The sequence below is a fragment of the Vidua chalybeata genome, chromosome 2 (genome assembly GCF_026979565.1).
Source record: "Vidua chalybeata isolate OUT-0048 chromosome 2, bVidCha1 merged haplotype, whole genome shotgun sequence".
NCBI classification, from domain to species: Eukaryota; Metazoa; Chordata; class Aves; order Passeriformes; family Viduidae; genus Vidua; species Vidua chalybeata.
In genome coordinates, this window is record NC_071531.1 from 35,089,387 (window position 1) to 35,109,038 (window position 19,652).

At 35.6% G+C, this 19,652-nt stretch overlaps 2 long non-coding RNA genes across 3 annotated transcripts; one reads left to right on the forward strand and one right to left on the reverse strand.

Moving 5' to 3' along the window:
* Positions 1-8,709: 8,709 nt before the first annotated feature.
* LOC128784643 (uncharacterized) lies at positions 8,710-9,557 on the reverse strand. Its single transcript, XR_008429564.1, has 3 exons — positions 9,410-9,557; positions 8,922-9,032; positions 8,710-8,795 (listed from the first exon to the last, which is right to left on the reverse strand). It is a non-coding gene; the product is annotated as an uncharacterized LOC128784643 (long non-coding RNA).
* Positions 9,558-9,737: 180 nt separating this feature from the next.
* LOC128784642 (uncharacterized) lies at positions 9,738-13,612 on the forward strand. Of its 2 annotated transcripts, none has more exons than XR_008429562.1 (5): positions 9,738-9,776; positions 10,740-10,840; positions 11,914-12,094; positions 12,346-12,410; positions 13,490-13,612. It is a non-coding gene; the product is annotated as an uncharacterized LOC128784642 (long non-coding RNA). The 2 variants fall into 2 exon arrangements; XR_008429563.1 differs by having other exon boundaries at positions 9,760-9,776; positions 10,745-10,840.
* Positions 13,613-19,652: the final 6,040 nt, after the last annotated feature.

Sequence of the window (19,652 nt, forward strand, 5' to 3'; positions counted from 1 at the left end):
AACCTGACAACCTCCTATTCCAGTTTCTGTGCAATAGAAAACCACAACTACCAGGTTCTTAAAAAGTACTTTCATCTGCACTGTAAACATGGGTGAGCATCTCAACCCCTAAATTTAATTGTATCCTCTGTCTGTGAATCTTGAGTGCTGGTCTAGAGCTGGGCAACCAGCACTTTCCTTCCTCAAGAGGGATGTGTGAAGGCTGTGTTTGGAGGGAAATATGATATTTCAGTAGGTATAGTAGGCACACAGTTTGTGAGCTTTGGCCTCCACGCAGAAGCATTTATGTTAAGAGGTCTCTTTTTATTATACAGAATACTTTGCCTTTAATATATGGTGGAAAATTATATTTGTTCATTATTTTTAAAATTCAGTTTCAAGTAATTTGCAGCTGATCAAACAAGGGGGCTATTTTATCTATTGTCCTTTTATTAAGAAAAAATAGACTTTTTAAGAAGGCTTATGTAAGAAAACTTCCAATAAGCTTGTCTACTGCTATTAGATTAATGTATGTGAGACCGTTTTCCTTAATCATATGAATCAAATCATTCTCTCACAGACATCAAGAAAACTTTTCATTTATGTTTTTATTTACTAGTTTTGATAGGTGCTCCTTTCTCTTTAATAAGGTGAGATATTATAATGTTCTTTATTCCTTTCTCATTTCCAATATGTATTCCTGATTATAAAATAACAATATAATTTAATAAAATTTTAATTATTGTTAATTTTGTGTTTGTGTCCAAGTAATTTTTGAAATGCCTTGTTTTAGCAATCTCTGTGAAATTACTCCCATAAATTCATATCCTTTGTTTTTTTTTTAAGTAGCTATAACCTGTGAGGCTGATATTCTTGTATAGCATTTGACTATGCTGTTAGAAAACACCAGTGTCTGTTTTCATTCTGACAGTGGTTGAAAGACCTTGCTTCACTCTTTCTGGGTGTTTAGACATGCCCAAATATTAGTCAACAGTTATGTGCATTGCACTAACTCAGGAACAGAAGGAAAACTTTTCAAACGAAATTGCTGTGATTTCCATCCAGTACACGAGTGTCTTCTCTTCCACAGAAACATCCACTAACATGTCATTGTCACTATCTCATCCTCCCTCAGCAGTCAAAACATGCTTTGGAAATAAATGCCACCTACCCTTAACATACTCCAGTGTAACATGCAAACAGAAACTCTATTTGCTGTACTCCTCCCATGCTGGGTGATTCCATCTGAAATACAGGTAGACAGCTCTCTTTCTCTTGCAAGTTCATAGTGTGTTGCTGTGAAAACAAAATCAGTTTTAGTATCAGGGGATATTTTCGAGTTGTTTTTTTTCCTTATGTTTTTCCTACCCTGAGTCTGCTGCTAGATTCTTCAGTTGCCATGGTGAGCAGGGGTGTAGGCAGTTTCTTCTATCAGAGAAAAAAATAAAAATCATGAAATGAATGCTAATGTGATGGGAAACTGGCAATACTTGTTTTATAAGTATTTAAAATATAACAAGTCTGGTTCATAAATAAAGAGCTTTCCACCTCAGGCTTTCATGGGAAAACACAGGAAAATGTCATAAAATTAGGCACTCATCTTGAAACAAATTCCTAGTTGCTTGGGGTTTTTTTTTTTTGCAATCAAAAAGACCATGCAGAAGAGAGTATTCCAGTGAATAAGTAGGTGAAAGTACTGGCCCTCCATTCAGGTCTCTGGCAATCCAGCTTCTAGTCTCCCTTGTTGAGAAGCTCAGCCAACAGTACTTTTATTATAAAACCACTAATTTGATAGGTCAGTGTATACTAGACCCCCATAAATGCTAGAACCTCATAAATAGAGTTAACTCGAAAACATGTAAAATTTTATACATGCTTACACTTTTTAATTTTAAAATTTATGTTTATCATAGAATTATAGAAATATAGAATTATAGAATCATAGAATGGCCTATGTCAGAAGGAATCTTCATCTTGTTTCAACACCCCTGATGTTGTGGGCAGGGACATCTTCCACTAGACCTGGTTGCTCAGAACCCCATCCAATTTGGCCTTAAACACTTCCAGAAACTTTTCTGGGCAACCAGTTCTAGTGCCTTATTTCTCTCACAGTAAAGAATTTCTTCCTAATATCTAACCTAAATCTTCAGTCTTTCAGTTTGAAGCCATTTCCCTTGTCCTCTCACTACATGTGAATAGCACATGTAAATAGTCTCTCCATCTTTCTTTTCTTTTCTCCCTGAAAGTACTGAAAAGCCAAAAATAGCCAAAGACTTCTTTTCTCCACGATGAACAATTCCAATTCTCCTAGCTTTTCCTCACAGAAGTTGTACTCTATCCCCCTAAGAGGGGATTTTGGTGACCCTCCTCTGGACTTGGTCCAACAAGTCAATGTCCTTCCTGTGCTGGGGATCCTACAGCTGAATGCAGTACTTACCATCCTTCAAAATACACCACTCTTCCAAATATAACAAGTTACATAAATTATATAAATTTCTTCATATCTGTGTGAAATACTGTTTTCTTTTCTATTTTCTTCTTTCCATTAGGACTTTATTTCCTCTATCTTTTCTTTAGTTTGTTTTTCTTTCTAATTTTTTAAAAGACACATGTGGAAGTAGAAAACCTCTAAAGAAAAGACTAATTTCTTTGAAGAAAGCATGATTTGTGGAATTCAAAAGCTTTTCACAAGACATTTTTTCTTCCCCTCTTGCAGTCTTCTCTCTAGGAATGCAGTACCTGAAAAAAAGTAGATGCAGTTGACTTTTACATAGTGAATGTGTTACATAGCTTATTTATAGATACAAGGGTTATTCTGAGGCATAATTAACATCTATAAGGTATCTTAACAGCTTGTTCTATACTAATGCCTAGCATTACTGTCATTGACTTGGAGTTCCTAAAAAGCTTTCAGGAACTAGTCAATTTCCTAGCTTTAATTTAGACATGGCGATCCTATAGATTAGTGATAGCAAATCAATATCTCATTAGAAGAACAGCAGTATGTTCCCTCCCAACATATTAGTTATGTGCTTAATAGTGGAAAATTAGTCTCTTACTTTAGAGCTGGGTGAAATTTTGCTGTTATGGAAGCTTATGGAAAGAGAATTTTAAGTTCTGCTTCTGAAAAATATCCATAATGATTTTTTTTTTCTCTTGGAAGTCCCAAGTCTTCACTTAAGACCTGCTGATAAATTATCAGTAACACTAAAAAAATGATTTACAGTATGTTTCCAATGGGAATTGCTTTATATTGCTTTAGATAGGGTAAAATCTGGTGGAATTATTTTTTAAAATTTTCTGTAATAGAAAATATTTTACTAGAAATAATGACTTTTATTTGCTCAGCTTTAAGCTTCTTGATAGCTAAAAGTATGAAGATAATTTTTCAAGGAAATAAAATAAATTTGTTTGCTTTTTGTGTGTTTATGTGTGAGATTAAAGGATATCAAAACACAGCAGTTCCTAGGTAAGTGTAACCTAGGACTCACATAGTCTTAAACTACGGAATTTTTAAATCTTCTTGCCAGAGACAGGGAAATGAGCCACAGAAGGCCATGAAGACACCTTCTGCATGCAAAACTTCTTTAAATCTGAGGCTGACACATAACAATTGCTCATTGCAGTTATCCCAGTAAATCACTTTACAACTCAATATTGTAGGAATAATGCTCCAGGCAAGGTCTAGATAGCCTGAAAATAAATATTTTACTCTTTCCTAAGTTTTAAAATACATTTCCTAGCAGTTTCTTTCATATGCTTAGAGATAAGAGACAAGTTCACTTGATAGATATATCCCATCACAGCTAAACTGAACCATTCAGCTCCTAAGCACTAAGAATATTCCAGTTTGTTAATAATGATTACATCCTGAAAGCTTTAAAATTAAAAAAAAAAAAACCCAAAGAATTTCTCACTAATTGGAATCATATGTGCACTTAGAGATGTAGAGGTCTGCAGCACCTCTCCTATGAGGACAGGCTGAAAAAGATGGGGCTGTTCAGCCCGGAGAAGAGAAGGTTCTGGTAATACCTGAGAGCAGATTTCCAGTACCTAATGGAGGCTGACAAGAGAGCTGGAGAGGGGCTTTGTGCCAGGGCACATAGAGATAGGACAAGGAAGAATGGCTTTAATCCAAGAGAGGGTAGGTTTAGAGTAGATATTAGGAAGAAATTCTTCATATGAAGGTAATGAGGAACTGGAACAGGTTGCCCAGAGAAGCGGTGTATTCCCCATCCCTGGAAGTATTCAAAGATGAGGCTTTGAGCAACCAGGTCTAGTGAAAGGTGTCTCTGCCAGGGAGTCTGGAATTTTATGGTCTTTAACATCCCTTCCAACCTAAATCATTCTATATTTCTATGAAAAATAAATCTTGATTTCTTTCACCCATAGACAATAAGTTACTTACTTAAGTTTGCTTGTTGCATATTTGTCATTACTATCTTGATAGAATTAATCTGGTTTTGCTTGAAGAAGAAGTCTAAGGAATCATAATCTTCCAGGAAAGCTAATGGAATGTTGTCTGAAGAAATTATTGCTCTTATGTTATTGATTTAAACAGCAATTCTTTGGGATGGTATAGAAGACAAGCAAGTTTGGTTCAGCAAGCAACAGGTTAAAGTTAATTCAGGTGTAATAATTCTCCTGTATTCTTTCCATCAGAGTAATTGGTACTAACATTGCACAGAAAAGATGAGTAGTGATAGTATATTCACTGTAGAGCACAGAAAATGTTGAAGTCAAATTATGTGGCTCTAGGCATTTTTAGAGATAAACAGTGATTCACTGTGTCACAGTCCTCATGACCTGCCTTTATTTCACTTAATGCAGCTGCCCATGATCCACTGATCATGCCTAAAAAAGAATGAAAAGGTACACAAGTATAAGTACTAATTAAAAAGTCACATAAAAATGTGGTAAGAACTGAAAATATAAAATATTCATGCTGCTGAAAATAGGGCTGGATGCAGGTATGGATATGGAGCTGCTCTGGAGCACTCTCCTCTCTCTTTGTCCCAGAATACCTGACATTCTGGGTCATGCTGGCATGGGGCTGGATAGCACAGCCAGCAATCCTCTAAAGCCCTCTCCTTGGTGTAAAAAAAACCCCATGACTGAAAGGGAGGAGATACTTTTACAGAAGAGTCAGTGACAAATAAGCTTTATGGATTGAGATACAAATTTCAGATAAAGAAGAAGACAAAATGAAGCCTGATCCATATGTGGAAAAATGGCTAGGGAGAAGTTCTATTCACATCCCAACAGGTTACAATGCTATGGAAATTATAGAGTGAAATACAGCTTCGACTCCTTGGATGGAACATGGTTGGCATGGTCCACAATGATTCCCTAGACAACAGTAAGCACCTGCTGAGGGGGACAGAACAGAGGGTGAAGCAGTGTGGAGACACCTCAGCCAGGCTCCATTGCAATCTTTGCAGGGGGGAGGACTCAATGGTACTTTGCAGCTAAGGAACCCCATAGCACCTGACACTGAAGGGAGATAGATGTCAGGCTGTTGAGCCAACAACTCTGGCAAAATCATTTTCTTCAGATGAACTTGGTTCATTATAATCTAATTGTAATATTAACATGCATCTCCATCCCAAAGTTACCTGCCTCTGAGGTACCTTTGTTTGCTTTTTTTCGGTGTGTACCCACCGTTGGCAGCCCTGAAGTATTTTACACTCACTAATTTGAAAGTTCCATCAAAATTTACCTGATCTCACCTACAAATATTGAATCCATTGGCATTGTCAGAACATGACAGTAAGTTAGGCCTTGTCTAAAATGCAAGGGGAAAGATTCCAGCATGCTGTTGCCTAGGGTAGAGTAGCTCTGTAACAGACCCCAGTTAGGAAATGTATGTGCCTGTCCTTATGGAAAGGCTCATTCAAAACAGCATCTTTATACGATAGGAGCCAAAATATTCTGAGGTATGACCTTTTTTTTTTAACTGTTTAAAAATAATTAGCTAAATATATGGTCATCCACAAAAGGCAGCGTTACTATTCTGTAGTAATTGAGATACAATCTGGCGTATTAACAAGTAAACTTTGAAGCTCTGTTCTTGGCTGTGTGTTGTATAAGAGTGGGTTCATGTAACTCTAGGAGAGGCTTTGAGGGTCTAGGAATTTCAAATTCTGTACTATCAAGGATCAAAATAAGGGACTTTAGAGGGACAGTGAGCCTCTAACAAGTAAACTTAGGCAGATCATGGTTCTGGTAGCTGACTTTTATGAATCTCAGTCCTCAGCCTAATTCTTACAGTGTACTGGGGGAGAGAAGTTACATGAATTGAATTTTAAGTTGCACAGGATGCATTCTGAATTATTGACACAAAGTGTCTCATTTGGACTCAATTCAGAGAAGTTGGTTGTTGTTATGCCCTATTCCCCTTTAATGGGCACTAGTTAGCTCACTGAATCCATATTTCAACACAGCGCACACACCGTTTTCCATGAAAATAAACCCACATGGACTTTCACAGCAGTGTCTAGGAGGTGTAAATGGTACTCTGAAGAAGAATCTACTTTTAGAGGCTTTTACTATGCCTTCTCATTAAGCATTTAAGACAGGAAAAATCTTGCATGACAGAGAATCTTAGAATAGGTCAGCCATTTTTATTTCTTCTCAGTTAGAGATGAGCTTATACTGAAACTGTACCAAAATGTCATAACTTGGGCCAGTGTCTGTGTTCACAGCTTAAGTAGGGATGTGTCAAAACAGTTTAGGCTTGCTGCAAGCAAGATCAACAGCTTCTGTCCTAGCTTAAGATGTATTCTGTAATTTTGATTTTATCACAAAAGCAAACCCTAGAGTACTCGAATGTCAGTTACTACTTACTTGACATTAGAGAAGAGATTTTGTATTGGATGGCAAGGTTTTGGTAATAGGAGGGGGGCTACAGGGGTGGCTTCTGCAGAAGCTTCTAGAAGCTTCCCCAATGGCTGAAAAAAAACAATGCCAGCTGGCTTCAAGATGGATCTGCCACTGGCCAAGGCTGAGCCCGTCAGCAATAGCGCTTCTGGGATAAGAGATTTGAGAAGTTGCAGAAAACCCCTTCGCACTTGCAGCGGGAGAGAGGAGTAAGAATATGTGAGAAACAGCCCTGCAGACACCAAGTCAGCGAGGCAGGAGGGAGAGGAGGTGCTCCAGGCATTGAAGCAAAGATCCCCCTGCAGTCTTTCCCCTGAGGAGACAGAGATGACATGTGACGAGCTGACCACAGCCCCAACAGGAAATACTGTATTTTGGCAGCCCAAGTTTTAAAAATTTTAAGATTCTAAGTGCAATGCACAAAAGTGAGGCATGAAAAATCAATATAATTTCTGTCATAGATTTTACAAATGTCAAGTCATCAATTTAAATGTGTATAAAAGACAACACTTCTAGCTGTACATTGCCCTCTAGTACTGTCCTATATATTGATTTAGATTTTCTAAGAGGCCTATATATTCCTTGGAGGTGTCTGCTCCAAGTATTAATCCATCCTGACCTGATCTAGCTTAGAAGATATGATGGGATCCTAGTAAAACATAGTATGTCTAAAGGCAGGTTTTCTTTAAAATATTAAAATTAAAAAAAAAAAATCAGTGTGTTTCGGGCATGTAAAGAAAACTATGGATAGATTAAAGTAAATATAAAATAAAAATGAAGATCAAAGAAAGGAAAATCATAATATTTTTGAGATAAAACAAAAATAAGAATCTTACAGTCATTTGAAATGAAATGAATTATCTAGCCTTCCAAAGAGGGTGACCAGAAAGGATGGGGGTAGTAAAAGGAAATTTAAGATTTTCTCATAAAATTTTCTGCAAAATAACTCATGACTGGAAGACACATTTTGTGTGTCTTCTCTGAACCTGTATGAAAATTCAGCTTGATTAGGCACATGTTAATAAATTATAATATTATATTTAGATTTATACATCCCAGGATTTATGGAAGTGGTCTAAGCATACAAGTCATTTATTCATTTAGTATGTGCTGCTATATAAGGAGAATATAGCTGAAATATTTGTAAGTGCCACTAGGCAGCTCTCCTTAGCTTAGGTACCTGAAGATTTCTGTATACTTCCTGGTGTTGTGCATATATATTTTTGGACATTTTTATTAGTTTCTTCCACCAAATTATTTGAACTGCAGCTAGACTGACTCTCAGAAATTGTCTCATTATTACTGATAGGCCAAACAAGTACTGGAAGAACTTTCATAAAGTAGGAAACACCTAGAATAGAATAGAATAGAATAGAATAGAATAGAATAGAATAGAATAGAATAGATGTTCTTTAAGTTTCACTCAAGACAGAATGTTTTAGCTGGCTTTTTTAGAAACTACCATACAAAGTCTCCACTGACAAGGGATAATATGTGCAAAATTCAAGCATAAAGAATCAGGCTGAGACAACAGAGCCAGCTGTGATCTTACTATTAAGAAAACAATTTTTTTTTTCATGAAATGCTTGGTGTTGGGGTGGCATAGTATGGTGTGTTCAAAATCACATATCTTATTAGCTGTAGAAATCCTTCCAAGAAACTGATTTCATCAGACCAAACAAATATGATGTTTGATTTTTCTCCTTTTCCCCTCTACTTTATAATCCATCAAAGTAGGAACATCTTGAGGCATCCTCTTCATTCATTTATTGTTAGTAAATGCTTCTATAACTGAATGTTCAATTAGATAAGAGAAGCTCAGAGAAGGGCATCCACTCTGCACTTGACAAAGTACACATCATATCTTCTTCAGAGGGAAAATTTTTGATTCTTAGCCTTATCTTTTAGAGTATATGTGATGTAGGAGCTTAGATTTCCTAGAATTACAGTGAAGAAGCACATGAAATCTTGACACATCTGGCTGTAAAATGTGCTGCCATTTTAGCTGGTTGGCAACAGCAGGATGCATGACAATGTGCAACAGATGTTAGAGTATTACTCACCATGTTTTACCTTCTGTGCTGAAGTATTTAGGAGTTATCTGAAAGATAAGCCTTGACAGCTCATGTAAGTTGTTTTCATTGCACCGAAGCTGGAGAAATAATGGGGCCAAGCTGCTCCAAAGAAAAGAATGAATTGTCAGAGTTTGTGTGAGGTCTGCTGTTGAAAAAAAAAAAAAAGAAAAAAATGCCTAGCAGCTCCTTAAAGGTCATTATTTAAAGGCTGCTTGGATAATAATCAGGACTAAAATTGTTAAGACTATGTCCATGAGGAATGGGTTTTCCTCTGAGAAGGGCATTAGGCTTATCACAACTGCTGAATAGCAGCTAGTGACTCCTGAATTAAGAGACATTTTCTTGGTGAAAATTAAAATAGAAGTCTCAAGCCTGAGAAGAGGTGTCTTGTTGAAAATGTCAAGCCTAGAAGACTTCTAGGATTCAGGAAATTGGTTATTTCTCCTGGGATTTGAAACCACATTTTGGATTCTTACTAGAGATAGGTAATAACTCTTTCCACTGAGTCAAATTCACAAATCCTAATATTAGAAAAAAAATATTATTCTCAAATTCTTATTGAAATTATTCGTTTCCCTGTTTTGATTAGTATTGTTGTTCTATGTGTTTCTATTATATATTTTAGCAATATTATTTTCTGTATAGGTGCAAAGAAAGCCATGTGGGACTTTCAAAACCACTAAGACCAGTTCAACATATAGTATGATATCACAGACAGGTTACAAGTCTTTGAAAATCTCCTCTATGACCTATCACCCCAACAAACAAGGCCACTGGCTCCTTTCAAAAGCAATTTATACTGAAGGGCATTATTCCATGAGTGTTAGCCAAGCTTAACATAGAGTCAGTGTTGAATCATTGTGAATACCTTCTGAATTCTCATTTCCCAGGGGAATAGTTTTGGAATATAAAATTCAGCTTTGTCTCACCACCTCTGTTTTCTTTTCCTTTTCTTTTACTTTTCTTTTCTTTTTTTTTTTTTTTTTTTTTTGCCCCTATGAATTCCAATACTTCCCAAAAACAACATTCATGCTAGCCACTCTGAAATACAGGCAAGGTCATGACATACAGGCACCAGAGCCTGAGCAGTCATATGATAACAGGAGAAATTTGTGTACTTTCCCATAAAAAGAAGCACTGATCCTATGGAGACTGATGACTGTTCAAGAGGCAGTCATTATTTCCCTACCAATGGGTTGAATAATGGATTGTACTTTACTGACAAGTGGGTTTTCAGCCTTCCAGACACCTCAAATCATGCTTATTTATACTCTAAGTTGAAAAGTGAAGGTCTATCAGTAAGATCAGCATTTGCATGAGTTGTTTCATATCTCCAAACTTTAATTTGCCTTCAAATCCATTTTAATGAATGGTTAAATAATCAAAGAAAAAAGAAATCCCTCTGTATTACTCACATGGCAGACATAGGACTGCTTGTTGCAAGAAACACAGTTCAGTGTTAGGCAGCTGTATTGTTACTTCTCTCACACCATCCTATGCTTCTAATTGACTTTAAAACAGCTTTTGATAGCACCAGATCACTTAAAACAAATTGTATTTTAACATATGATAGAGAAATTTTTGGGTGAATTTCAAGAACTTTTAAAGCTTGCATCTTATCAATACTTTAATAATCCACGTTTTTGCTGGCATTTTATTTGATGTTGATTCCCTAAAAATAAGACTGAAAAATTCAACTGAATTTTGAGGAATAAAACCCACCATGCAATATTTTGACTAAATATAATTTTATTTTATATCTGTCATATCTTGTCAGACTGTCTTATACTTCTTATCTTTTCCAAGCTTAGTTTCTACATATGTTGAGCAGAAAAATGTATACTGTCTGAAGACACAGTACCAGAAATCTGGAATTTACTGGAGACAGATAACTGTGGAAGCAAAAGGTAACTGAAAATCTGTAGTTATTGCTGCCCCACCTGAAGACAGGAATTTTAGAATATATGGCATAAAAGTTCCACGCCTATTCAAATACTGATTCTGAAATTAAATTAGAAAATGAAACTAGGACTCAAAATCTACTAAGATTCTGGAAATTTTACACCAAAAAATATTTGGTCTGACTCACCACAAAATCTTATGTGGGATCTGCAGGAATAATCAGTTTGGTCACAAAAATATTTGATTCACAACTCCCAAGATTAAGACAAAAATATGTCAGGCTATCGATAATGATATTTTTTAGATTTGAAAACCTGTACATTTAATGTACTGCAGTCAATCAGAATTACAAATCAGACATCTTACATATTGAGAAAATAAACTTGTAGAGATTAAGAATTTGCGTTTTGTAAAGTAAAGCCATTTTAAAAAATGAAAATACACAAGTTAATTTCATTTTCAAAATAATTCTGTAGTGTATTACCCTTCATATCTTTTGTAAAGATATTCATATTGACCATATTGATTTTTATATAGATTTTCATATCTGAAAATGTTTCATATTAATGGAAAAAACCCCAAACCACAAATAAGCAACATACATTTTTTAAAAACCAGCATTGTGTGGTGCAGTGGAGTTAATATCCTGCTTATTGCTTTTTTTTTATCATCTTTGGACACAATTTTCCTTTAAAATTGCACAAAGGAGAAAATAAACACAAAAAAATTCCCAAATCCTATACACAGGACATCATGGGCAGAACACATATTTTCAGGTGGCATTTTGTTTTTTAAAAGAAGACATCTTTTCCCTTGGCTCATTGTGACTGACACCACTGAAGTCTTAACTTGATCTTTTAGTAATACAATAATTCTAAAGAGTCGAGTTGCATATTCCACAATTAAAATTTATTTGGACTGTACCTGAATGTCTTCTGTATTAAAAACTAGAGAAATAAACCTTCTATATGTATGTTCTGCTTTTATTGTTAATATTGGATAAAATAGGCTATACTTGGGGCATAATTTAACTAGGCAGACTGCAATTAAGTTCAGTTTCATTTGATTGTTTTTCTAGTGTCAATGTGGAACATTTGCATCCATACACATCACTGAAGACTAAGTTACAATCAATGGGGAGAAATAAACTCTGTCAAAGTGTGATTCGTTGAAGCTAATGTAGATACCTGCTTGAGAAAAGGATATATTTTACCATCCCAGTGCCTATTTCTGTGCAGTAACTATGGAGAAACCTAAAGGTGACCATTTCAGATATCAATATGCGCAAGGTGTTTTCTGCATTTTATCAAATGAATCATAACTCAGGTGTCAGCTTGATCAAATTTAACTGTTACATATCCAGACAAAAAATTTCTAGTTGTCTCTCTGTTTTGATAGAAAAACAGAAACCATAATGAATTTTTAATAATTTATAATACCAGCTTGATAATTTGGCATAATTTGATTCTCATGATGTTACATTTGGTTTGGTTTCTATGTGTATGACCAGGAGAAAAGAAAGATAGGTGCATATCTTCTTATTTTATGGACTACAAGAGTGAAAGAAGAGCTTAGGTAAGTCTTTGTCTGTAATAATTTCTGTGTTTAATTGCCACTCCAACACATGAACTTTTGCAAGAAAAATTTTACTTAAGCATGTTAAGTACCAACTCAAAATTTTAAAACATCCTGGGGAATTACATTAGAAATTGTCAAACTTGATTCTTAGCAAAAGCTAAAGACAGTCAACAAATGTGCATTATCCATCAAATTCATGAACAGATGTCTCAAACTTTTAGTTAAGCTTAACTAACAAAGTAAATATAGTAATGTCATTAATGACATGATTCTGAATATAACTAATTTTCCCCCATCATGCTATGTATTGCTATAAACTTTTTTTTTTGTTAAGCCATTAGTAAGAGTCTAATTTATTATGAAAAACATTTTGCTACTTTCTGAGTTTATTCTTTTCCCTTTTTGTATTTTTTTTAATATCCATTTCCATTTTTTCTTTCTAAAACCAATGTGAATTCCCTGCTTGTGATTTTAGGTCTCATAAATGTCATAATTCTGAAGTTAATCTCCTTTACTATGTTTTCCCCTTTAAAAATCATTCATCTGTAAAAACTGTAGAGATTTTTCACCTATGTAAAATTTTAATTTCAGAGAAAGAATGAGCAAAAATAGAAAGTTTTTGAACATGATGGAAGACATACTTAAAAGTATTATTAGAGGAGTTCCAGAAATTAAATTAAACCAAAATGAGAGCTAATACCTGACAAGTAGGGATGTTGTACATTCTCAAAATAATTAGATGTTTGAAAAAGAGATAAATCAGACTGTCTGGTTAGATAAAATTCAAGGGAGTTACAGACTGTTTGGGGCAATTGTGCTATGGAAAGTTATGCTTTTAAATAAAACATTTTATGTGATACGGTTGAGCATGACTGAAAAAAATTAAAAAGATATTTTAAAAATCCTGAAGATATATTTGCAGAGCTTAGATAATGAAGAAAGGAAATATTTTTTAAAAACTAAAAAAATTTAAAAGTGGGAGACTACTTTCAAAGAAATGTTTGAAACCCATCATTTACTAGGATTGTGTAGAGGTAAAGAACTTCATGGAAGTAACCCTTCTTCTTTCCTTTCAGGTTTGTAAACTGTGTGCCCATTCCCATCCTTCAAGCATTGCTCAGAAATTAAGAGTTCAGAAAGGAAGCCACTGTTCCATATGTTCATAAAGGAAGAATGTAATTTTGTCTGTTTTGGGTCAATAGTCACTGAAATAAAATTAAAAAGACTTTGTAAAATAAACTCAGCTGAGTCTCATTCATGTTATTTGATACAGGGTTTGTATCTTTTCATATATATATATATTTTTTAACATTTTGATTGTTAGCTAATTTGCTTCTCCCAAGAATGTGTAGGTTCTGGTGATAGGTACAAGAAAAGCTGCCAGTCTGGTTAGGAGACTGTAGACTAATTGAAAGCAGTTGAGTATCAATTTTTTATATCCTACTGAGATGTCAACAAGCATACCAACTCAAGTGTTGTTGTGTCTTCAGTCTTAGATTCCAAGTAGTCATAAGTACTTGTTCAGCTACTCTAAGCTGCATGAAGTGACCAATTTTCTTTGTGTGGAAGCACAACCATATAAATTGTTAGACTATAATTGTCTTTATTTTCACCAACACACATTTTACAGTAGGAGTCACTTCTTTTCATAATTGATGCTGTCCTTAAAGATTTCCTTATGTTTGCCAAAAGGGATAAAGTTGAGCAGGGCAGTCAGGATCAAATTAAAACACAATAAACACTGATAATAAATTATCTCCTTGAACACTGTAGAAAATATCTATTTTCTTACTAGGAATATTAAATTGCTATTTAATGTAACTCAAATGCAAAACAATGCAACTTTGGATGTGAACAAAAACACTAAATAATTCACAGAAGTGAAAACTTAACTAGATGAGAAACGCACCAGGAGAAAATTCAGTGTGCATCTGTGGTCAAAAATAATCAAGATGTCACACTACATATGCAAAGAAACAATAAAAAAGATAGAGAACATCATAATTCCCTGATACAAGTCAGGCTGTGATTTCATCTAGGATATGTGGTCTTGCACTAGTCTGCTCGGTTCCAAAAGAAAGACAACAAGAGCACTGTTAGAGAAGGGTGAGAATAGCTAAGACCTCCCATTGACTCATATAAACTGCAAAACATGAAGCAAATAACCCAGCTGAGCAGTCTACCTGGTTGAGGATGTCATCATCTTTCAAAATGACACTCTGCTTCACAGCTAGACAGCAGCACATTTCTTCCACATGCTTCTAGAAAAAAAGCATTCCTGAATTCATCTTCACCTGGAGAATTTTGTTGCTGTCACAGCCTTTCCTCTGTGTTCACCCTCTCCACTCATATCTGTTGTGTTACCCTATCTCTTAGGCGTAGCACAATCACAGTGTTACTCTCAAGGCTGGACTGGGTAGGACAGAAATAGCTCTGGAAAACAGGTCACAATAAGACCTGCAGCCCACATGAAATGACCTGCTGGACATGTCTTAGAATCCTTCTAGACTGTCTTAGAACTGTTAAGGTTGGAAAAGGCCTCTAAGGTCATTGAGTCCAACCATTAACCTAGCACTGCCATGCTCAACACTAAACCCTCGTGCCACATCCACATGCTTGTCATATTTGCAGGGATGGCGATTCTGCCACTTCCCTTGGCAGCCTGCTTCCATTGCTGACCACCCTTTCTATGAAGAAAGCTTTCCTAACATCTAACTTAAACCTCTCCTGGTACAACTTGGTGCCATTTCCTCTTGTCCTGTCACTTGTTACTTGGAAGAAGAGTCTGACACTCACCTTGCTACAACCTCCTATCAGGTGTTTTTGGACATGCTCCTGAACCTCTCTTTCTTGTCATGAAAGGCCAAAAACTAAACACAGGATTTGAGGTGCAGCCCCACCAGTGTCAAGTACAGGGGTAAAACTTCTTCTTTAAGAAGCTGATCATGGCAGGGAGTGGAATGGCTCAAGGCATCAACTAAAGATAGAGGAAAAAAGGCAGCACCTTCATGGGATATACGATTCTGTTCCTGACTGAGAATTCTACACCTCAAAGAGAGCTTCACCTCATTGGGAAGGGTGCCAGAGATATATCTTTACTGACACCAAGAAGGTGCCTACAACAGTGCTGGTGTCATGCCCAGGCTATCTGCCTTGGCTGAGATGAAAGACACCATACATTGCCCCTCACATTATTTTTATTGATTTCCCAAAATCTGTACAGCTTTCTTGCATACTTTTTCCTCTTCACAAGAATTGATTTTTTTAAAGCAAAGTTTACACATAGTTCAGATTTCTGCTAAATCCTTTCTTAAAATACAAGTTGCTATCTACTGTGATGTGCAGATACCTCTGGTGGTCTGAGTACAGAGATCAAAGATGTGGGGTTATGGAAGGATCTTGTCTAGCTATGATGGCTCCTGTCCCAATGGCTTGTAAGCATTCTCAAGTATAAGGCAGAACAAGGGTTGACAACCCAGTTAGCACTAAGGACCATGTCACCCAAGTCTCTCCTGTCTGACCATTCTTCAGTCAGGTGACTGTATGCACACATCTCCAAGGCCTATCAGAAATGAAGTGAGCAGAGTCTGTGATGGTCCTGAAGTAATTTCAGAATTCACAACTGTATTGAGTAGGTAATATCATGATGAAGAATGCAATAAAGGCCACACATAGGCTGATGATTTTAATCAAGATTTTCCCTTTCATGTCACTCTGGAGTGCAGAGTATGTTGAGGTATCTAGTGCAGTAGGATTCACTGGCATAGCAAAGTGTTGGTTGTGATGATTTCAAGGAAAGTCTTTGGGCAGTTGGAGACAGCAAAGGTTCACAAGGTAATGACAGCTCATTTCTCCACTGGGATGGACACAGATGATGGCCAGAGGTCCCTGCAAAAAATGACTGTGTGCCATGGATGTCCTGCACCCATCACTGATCATCCTGTGTGCTGCCTCATGTATCTTCCCACTTGTGGGGCACTGTCTCCAGGGTGCCAAATCTCCATTATAGAGAGAGGGTGTTGTGTGCAAGGTGATATCTGCACCCTCATGATTTGGCTATGTGCTGCATGTAGGCAAAACATCTGCCATGCTTGGGCCAAAGGAACAGTATATAAATCTTGTGAAATGCATTTTGTGAAATTACAGGGCCTGTGCCAGCTGACTAGCAGCTGAGAAAGGATATTCTACTTTAGGAGACTATGAATATAATAGAAAGGATGAGTAGAGAACAAGCCTTCATATTCTTAGCACAGAATTGTCAGTGAAACCTACATTGTGTAGTTAGTACTCGTAGTCCAAGCAGAAACTGTTACAGTTATGGAAGCAGCAAATTCTTGGAAGGAATAAGTAGAGGATGTGAATCATTTTGAAGATGCTTTTTATAACAAATAATGTCTTAACAGTAATTCTTGGTTAAGTGAAGAAAGGAGCTGCTAACACAGTGGCTGCAACTCCTCCTGACTATTACAGACTTTGTTCAGTAATTTATACACCTTAAGTTATAGTATTACAAGGTGTTCTACTCAGAATCCTTACAGAGCATTTCAATGGTTCTGGTCACAAAAAACGTGAGGCAAACCACCTTTATAAGCACAAGTGGGAAGTGGAAGTGCCTTGTTATTCAAGCAGCATTACCATTATAGTGTGTCTTTAGAAAGAAAAGAGGCAGGGTGTGAAGGGGAGAATGTGAGGGAAATTATGTAAGATATATATTTGCATCAGCAAGGTGGAAAAAGATTAATTTATACAGAAGTAATGGAAACAAAAAGGATAGATAGAAAATCCATAACAAAGTGTTAATATATAATTAGGTCTTTGTAAATAACACTATTTACCTGATTTATTTTCCATGTCTAAATTTTTTTAACTGATCATAGGCCCCTGAAATGTGCATTGTTCATACTTATTTAATAACTACTTTCTCTTATTATAGATTATTCAGAAATTTGGTATTGTCAAAATATGTTTATTCAGACAAGACACAGGATGTAGCTTCTGTTCCTGGATTGAAAGCCCTTCCAACTAATGTTTCTCTCTATTTTCTATTTAATATTAAACTGCCTGTGAATGTTTTTGCTGGAAACTAACTGAATGGATGCATGAACTCATAGAGAAAAGTTTAATTAATAATTGGCTTTGTTTTGCCATATACATTTACTCAGCTCTGGCGGTCTAGTAGTTACTAGTTATCACCAGTAAAATTGGGGTGATTAATAGGGAAGAATATAATTCAGTAGGGTCCAGTGCAGTGAATTAATCAGGTTAATTACAGTTGGTTTACAGTTACTGGAACTGTAAACCAAAATATTACTTCTATAAAACAAATAGCTTAAAAAATAAAAACAACAAAAAACCAAAACCAACGAAACAAAATGGGAAGTTTGACAGAGAATCCAAAATCTTGTTCCAATTTTTTCAGGAAATAAAAAAAAACCCCAGAATTTAGTTTTCCATCTCATGTCATTATAAGTTCTCCCACTTGAGTACTCTTTCACTTACTCTGCCTTAATTGTGTATTCTCAGATGTTCATTTAAAACAAACATAGTCTTTTTATTACATGTTACTATGTTTGAAAATTCAGTGCTCTTCATGCATATTTATGAAATTATATTAAAAAAAAGTTCATACTTCTATTTTCCTCAAGGAAACTCTTTATCTCAAGGTAAGTTTGAAACTACAATTCCTCAGTGGCAAAGCTTTCTGAAAAATGTCCATCAGTACTTCAGGCCTTGAGTCGGATACCTAGAAGATATAAATCTGCAGATAAAACTACAATGGATGTATGGCAATGGTGATTGCCTGGAGATGCAGGTCATTGCAATATGATGGGAATGTCAGTATCTATTTTTGATTAATCTTTCCAAATGAATACATTTTCTAGGAGAAAAATAGAGAGTGTCAGGAGTACAGTTAGTCTATTTAAAGGAATGCAAAGCATAGCAGGAAATACAGGCTGTATATAGACAGAGAAATTAGCTTTTTTAAACTAATGCAGATCTCTTTAATTAATATCAAAGCTCATACTCTGCCCACCTTGCCAGCTTAGATTTAAGGGAAAGCTTTGAGAAATATTTATCTGAACAGATGCCTCACTAAGATAGTTGTACAGAAATACATCCAAGAATTATGCAGCCTTTTCAAAATTAATGTTCCTGAGTTTATTTCATAATTAAGAACATGATTGAAAATACAAATGTTTGAAATATTAATAATGTCCAAACTGTCTCTGTATTATCCACCATGAACAACTCTTCCATGCTTAGAATGAGAACAGAAACAGTAAAAATTGGAAAATTCCTTTAGCTTGACTGGGACAAAAAAGCCTAGTAATAGAGTACCCAAGTTTATATCAACAGAATTTTGTTCCTCTTTTTTTTTTTTTTTTTTTAATATTTACATATTAAAACAGTACTGTAAATTTGCTTGCTGTAGCATTAGAATCATGGCAGAACCATTTTTGTTACATACAGAATACTTCTGCTTCTCCTAGGTGCACAAGCATTGATGGATTTAGGAGTTGAAGTACTACTAAATTAGGAACAACTGAGGATGATTAAATCCATATGAGACTATCTACTGTGAATCCCATTATGGTTTCATATTCCCTTGCTTTTCTCCTTGCCTAAAATTAAGTACGTTTGGATATACTATATGTGTAACATCTGCAGAAATGTTTTCTCAAGATGAAAAGGGTTCATCAAACCCTCAAAGCAAAAGATGGACAAATCTAAATCCTCTGCTGTGAAGATTTCTTGGAATGGTTAAACGTGGAAAAGAGGGAAATTCCTAAATTCACCTTAGATTCATGATTGTTGCTTTTAAATGGTTCAAATATTTTGCAATTTGTGGTGTGTGGTGGCACAAGTTGTGATATTTGATCATAATCAAAAGCAGATTACCTTTCCCGTCTCTTTCTAAGAATAGATGTCTGTATGTGCTTATGATAAGTATATATTTCTTCATTCTTCACAATGAAAAATTATTAACAGACACAGTTAATGTCCTAAAAATAACTTTTCCTAAGATTCCTGTTTGGATTACTCCTTGAGGTAAGGAGGGTTTGGCCTGTACAATTCTGTGCATTAACCTGGGAGCAGCATTCTCAAATGCATTTGTGAAACTAAATACTTTAATTTCCATAATGAAATAATTTTGGCACTGGAAAGCTAAACTTACATGCTCTGAAGCACCCTGAAAGAGCCTTTCTCTTTTTTCTTGGCAAGAGAAGAGTCTTCTTT